The following is a 6821-nucleotide window of genomic DNA, read 5'->3' on the forward strand; positions in this document are numbered from 1 at the left end:
ACAGACATAAAGAAAGACAAAGAAGGACACTAGTTAATGATTAAGGGATCCATCCAAGGAGAGGATGTTACTATCATCAACATAGATGCCCCAAATACAGGAGCACCCAGATACGTACAACAAATATTCACAGACATAAAGGGAGATATTGATGAGAATACAGTCATAGTAGGAGACCTCAATACCCCCTTCAAATCAATGCACAGATCCTCTAGACAGAAAACCAATAAAGCAACAGAGATCCTAAAGGAAACAAGAGAAAAAGTAGACTTCATTGATATCTTCAGGACACGACATCCAAAAACATCAGAATACACATTCTTCTCAAATGCTCATGGAACACTCTCAAGAATCGACCACATCTTGGGACACAAAGCGAATCTCAATAAATTTAGGAGCATAGAAATTATCTCAAGTATCTTTTCTGACCACAATGCCATGAAGTTAGAAATCAACCAAGGGAAAAGCAAAGAGAAAAAACCTCCTCCATGGAGACTACACAACATGCTACTAAAAAACCAATGGGTCAATGAGGAAATCAAGAAGGACATTAAAAACTACCTTGAAACAAATGATAATGAAGACACAACCTCTCCACATCGATGGGATGCTGCGAAAGCAGTGCTCAGAGGGAAATGCATAGCAATCCAGGCCTTTCTCAAAAAGAAGAAAGATCCCAAATGGACAACTTAACCCTCCACCTAAACGAACGAGAAAAAGAAGAACCAAAAATGTCCTCAAGTCAGCAGAAGGAAGGAAATTATAAAGATCAAAGAAGAAATCAATAAAATAGAGACTCAAAAAACAATCGAGAAAAGTAATAAAACCAAGAGCTGGTTCTTTGAAAAGGTCAACACAATGGACAAACCCCTGGCCAGACTCACTCAAAAGAGGAGAGAAAGAACCCACATAACCAAAATTAGAAATGAAACAGGAGAAATCACAACGGATACAGCAGAAATACAAAAACCCTAAGAGAATACTCTGAACAACTATACGGCAACAAGTTGGACAATCTGGAAGAAACGGACCATTTTCTAGAATCTTACAGCCTGCCAAAACTGAATCAAGAAGAAAGAAACCAACTGAACAGTCCGACCACTAGAAATGAAATTGAAGAGGTCATAAAATCACTGCCTACAAATCAAAGTCCAGGACCAGATGGCTTCACAGGTGAATTCTATCAAACTTATAAAGAGGAATTGGTGCCCATCCTCCTGAAACTCTTTCAAAAGTTTGAAGAAGAAGGAATACTCCCAAAGACATTCGATGAGGCCACCATCACCCTCATTCCAAAACCAGACAGACATACCACCAAAAAAGAAAACTATCGCCCAATATCATTGATGAATATAGATGCAAAAATTCTCAACAAAGAATTAGCCAACCGAATCCAACAACATACCAAAAAAATTATACACCATGACCAGGTTGGGTTCAGCCCAGGTTCAATAGGATGTTTCAACATTCGCAAATCAATCAGCATCATACACCACATGAACAAAAGAAAAGTCAAAAATCATATGATCATCTCAATAGACGCAGAAAAAGCATTTGACAAAGGTCCACATCCATTCATGATCAAGACCCTCGCCAAAGTGGGTATAGAGGGAACATTCCTGAACATCATCAAAGCCATTTATGAGAAACCCACAGCAAATATAATCCTCAATGGGGAAAAACGGAAAGCCTTCTCACTCAAATCTGGAACCAGACAGGGATGCCCACTCTCACCACTGCTCTACAACAACGATTTGAAAGTCCTAGCCACAGCAATCCGACAAACCAAAGAAATAAAAGGCATCCATATAGGAAGAGAAGAGATCAAACTGTCACTGTATGCAAATGACATGATACTATACCTAGAAAACCCTAAGGACTCAACACCAAAACTCCTTGAACTGATTAATAAATTCAGCAAAGTAGCAGGATATAAGATTAACCTTCAGAAGTCAGTTGCGTTTCTGTACACCAGCAATGAAACATTAGAATACAAAAATACGATACCTTTTAAAATTGCACCTCACAAAATCAAATACCTCGGAATACACCTGACCAAGGAGGTAAAGGAACTATATGCCGAGAACTATAAAACTTTAATCAAAGAAATCAAAGAAGATGTAAAGAAATGGAGAGATAATCCATGTTCCTGGATTGGGAAAATCAATACTGTAAAAATGGCCATCCTACCCACAGCAATCTACAGATTCAATGCAATCCCTATCCAATTACCCATCACATTTTTCACAGAACTAGAACTAACAATCCAAATATTTATATGGAACAAAAAAGACCCAGAATCGCCAAAGCAATCCTGAGAAACAAAAACCAAGCAGGAGGCATCACTCTCCCAGACTTCAAGAAATACTACAAAGCCACAGTCATCAAAACAGTGTGGTATTGGTATCAAAACAGACAGACAGACCAATGCAACAGAATAGAGAATCCGGAAAGAAACCCTCACACCTAGGGTCAATTCATCTTGGACAAGAGAGGCAAGGACATCAAATGGGAAAAGGAAAGTCTATTCAGCAAGCATTGCTGGGAAACCTGGACAGCTGCATGCAAAGCAATGAAACGAGAACACACCCTCACACCATGCACAAAAAGAAACGCCAAATGGCTGAAAGACTTAAATGTACGACAGGACACCATCAAACTCCTAGAAGAAAACATAGGCAAAACACTCTCTGACATCAACATCATGAATATTTTCTCAGGTCGGTCTCCCAAAGCAATGGAAATTAGAGCAAAAATAAACCCATGGGACCTCATCAAACTGAAAAGCTTTTGCACAGCAAAGGAAACCCAAAAGAAAACCAAAAGACACCTTACAGAACGGGAGAAAATAGTTTCAAATGATGCAACTGGCAAGGGATTATCTCTAGAATATATAAGCAACTTATACAACTCAACAGCAAAAAACCAATCAATCAATGGTAAAATAGGAAAAGACGTGAACAGACATTTCTCCAAAGAAGATATACAGATGGCCAACAAACACATGAAAAAATGCTCCACATCGCTGATTATAAGAGAAATGCAAATCAAAACTACCATGAGATACCACCGCACCCCAGTCAGCATGGCCATCATTAATAAATCCACAAATAAATATTGCTGGAGGGGCTGTGGAGAAAAGGGAACCCTCCTGCACTGCTGGTGGGAATGTCAACTGGTACAGCCACTATGGAGGACAGTTTGGAGATACCTTAGAAATCTCTACATAGAACTTCCATATGACCCCGCAATCCCACTCTTGGGCATCTATCCGGATGAAACTCTACTTAAAGAGTCACATACACCTGCATGTTCATTGTAGCACTATTCACAATAGCCAGGACATGGAAACAACCCAAATGTCCATCGACAGATGATTGGATTCAGAAGAGGTGGTATATATACACAGTGGAATACTACTCAGCCATAAAAAAGGATGACATAAGGCCATTTGCATCAACATGGATGGAACTAGAGAATCTCATCCTGAGGGAAATGAGCCAGAAAGACAAAGACAAATACCATATGATATCACTTATAACTGGAATCTAGTATCAAGCACAAAGGAACATCTCCTCAGAAAAGAAAATCATGGACTTGGAGAAGAGACTTGTGGCTGCCTGATGGGAGGGGGAGGGAGTGGGAGGGATCAGGAGCTTGGGCTTATCGGACACAACTTAGAATAGATTTACAAGGAGATCCTGATGAATAGCATTGAGAACTATGTCTAGATACACATGTTGCAACAGAAGAAAGGGTGGGGGAAAAACGGTAAGTTCAATGTATACATGTAAGGATAAAATGACCACTTGCTGCACAGTGGGAAAATAAGAAAAAAAAAAAAGACCCACTCCAAACGGAGCCTGAAAAAGAAAACAATGGCTGATGGAGGAAGAACCACGCACGAGCATCACTGTCCAAGGGAGGAGGCTTTTCCACAGAAGGAAACTATGTAATATTTTTTAAACTGATTTCCACACCATGACATTGGAGAAGATATAGGTACCATACCAAGGCTTTCAAACCTGTCTTCCAGTATGGAGCAGGGATTGTAAATGGACGCATTTTGCGAGTCAGGCCAGGAAGGAGAGAAGACTCTGGTACAAGTGTGCTGCTTTGTCCCATTTGTGGGATATCCACCTTAAACCAAAATATGCCCTTGGAGAAATTATCCTGCCATTGATGGTTGCTTGAAACAACAGCTCCTTTACCTCTCTCTCTCCTTTTTTGATCTCCTTCTCTCTAGAGCTCTCACACTCCCCTTGGCCCCCCTTCAATTTCTATTGAATCCTTCTGCTACAAGTTGACCTGTGGTGATAAAGAATGAAATATATTAGCCAAGAGAAAGGTCCAAGTTATCCCCAAGCCTTTTCTCCCTGTCATCCTAGGTCTGATCACATATAACATCAGTGGTCCAGAAAGATTTCCTGTGCTGTGTGGAGACACCCCAACTAGGTCATCCTTCCACAACCGTTCCCATATTCAGCCCTTCCTATGGAAACGCTGACCACTTCATATGTACTTTGGTCTGGAGGGTCCCATATTGGATTCAGAGGGCAACACACTTGAAGCAACATTCACATGAGTGCTCTACCAAGGAATTGTTTCCCTGCAGCATTCCCTACCTGGTCCATGAGGTATTGTGGATTTGCTCGGGTGTGGTTCTCTGGACTCGTTCTCAGCGGATATAGAATATGAAGTCTATGACTCTTCATGTCTCAATGATTGGGCATCCAAACAATAGTCTGAGCATCCTTGGCCAGTCGGCTGGCAAAACATACCCCAGCGTGAAAGATGTCTAGGAACCAAAACCATTCTCTATGCAATAAACCTCCTCATTCTCTAGCCTTATGACTGTCATGGACAGATCACATCTCTCTCTCTCTCTCTCTCTCACTCTCTCTCTCAGATTCTTCTTGCTTCATATTCTCTCGAATCCTCCCCATCCAAGGTGATCTCTGCTGCACCAGATTGTCATATCTCAGCCAGGAGAGCAGTCAAATTATTTAATGTATCCTTCACCACAGGGCTCACGGAAGATAACCAGAGAGACTACTCCAATTCCTGAAAACTGTGTACCCCACAAAAAGGCAGCAGTGGAACTAGTCACCCCATTTCCATCCAGCACCCCATTAGACATGACTAATTCTTATCAACCTATGAAATACCCACCAGACATATCCCAGCTTCATTCTCGGGAAATTTGTTACTGTGAATAGCTAGTGTGTGATTTCATCTATTGACGTGTATGTTCAGAAGCAGGGAATTGTCCTTCCCCCATTCAAGTATTTCCTCACGTTTGATATTGAGGGCCTCGTCCTTGGTTGAAGGCAGAGGGGCCTATTTTCATGGTTTGAGCTCTGGAATGAGATTTATCATCCCGGTCATACTTAGGAGTCTCTTTGCCCCTGTTGGCAAAGACTGGAAGGGATAAGCTCACTGGTCCCTTTAAGATGTATCAAAATCAAAAAGGAAGCCTGAGCAGTGGCTATTTAATCAGCAGAATGAGAATGGTGGCCATGAGAAGAATGCTGGAAAGAACACTTATCATCAAATTGTCCAATACATCCAATGGATCATCCTTTAATTTAGTATCAACATACCTCCAGATCATGAGTTCAGGATGCCCGATGTACCACAATTGAAGGTTGACGGTGAGAGATTCCCACTTTGGGCCCATCCCTCGCCTCTCTTCTCACAGAGGGTCAGTCGTGTCACAATGCTTGGTGGGCAGCATTCCATTGCCATGGCAACCATTGGGCCTGAACTTCTCAGATGGAAGGCAACTTCACCTACTCTGTGCCCACCTGCTCTCTACAGAAGGATGGCTCTTCCCCTGAAGGTGTGTCAGGCTCAACACGGTGGTTCAAGAACTGCTTCCCAGGAATACACAGTTTACAATCTCATTTGGAAATAAATATGTGACTGAAAAAGACGCACTCGCTAAAGAGTGGGCCGGATGGTGTAGGAGTATGTGGACATGCTCACCACTTCATATGTACTTCGGTCTGTAGGGTCACATATTGGACTCAGAGAGCAACACACTTGAAAAAAGGTTCACCTGAGTGCCAGCCCAAGATATTGCTTATCTGCAGCATTCCCTACCTCGTCCATGAGGTATTGTGGATTTCCTCGGGTGTGGATCACTGGACTCGTTTTTATCGGATATAGAATATGAACTCTGTGACTCTTCAGGTCTCAATGATTGGGCACCAAACAATTGTCTGAGCATCCTTGGCCAGTTGCCTGGCCAACCATAGCCCAGAGTGCAAGATGTCTGTCAGCCGAAACAAGTCTCTATGGAATATTCCTCCTCATTCTCTACCCTCATGATAGTCAATGACAGAGCCGACTCCCTTCCAGGTTGGAACTTTCAATACCCTCCAATTGCAGGCATCATCACAGGGCTCCCGGAAGATCAGACAATCGACCCACCTTTCCTTCCTTATGACTGTAGACACCACAAACACACTGGCACTGGCCCACCACACTCCCAGGAAGCACTCAATGAGAGGAAGGGCTTGTTCTTATCCACCTGTGGAAAAGGCACCTGAAATAGACCGGCTACATCTCGGTTAAAATGCCTCTGTTTGGAGGGCTCCCCTGTGGCTTAGGCTATGGAAATATGGATTCCGAATTGTGGAGCTGAAAATGACCCATTGGGAATGTCTCCTTCAGGGGTTCCATCCAGGGCCTCATGCTTGCTGCAAAGCATTGGGGCATGGTCTCCTTGTTTGTGCACCAGGATGTCTTGTTTCAAATGGTCATGAAGCACAATTCTTTTTTCACATGTAGGAACTCCCTTGAGGTATTCTGCCCAC

Source organism: Sus scrofa, chromosome Y (assembly GCF_000003025.6).
Source record: "Sus scrofa isolate TJ Tabasco breed Duroc chromosome Y, Sscrofa11.1, whole genome shotgun sequence".
Taxonomy (NCBI): Eukaryota; Metazoa; Chordata; class Mammalia; order Artiodactyla; family Suidae; genus Sus; species Sus scrofa.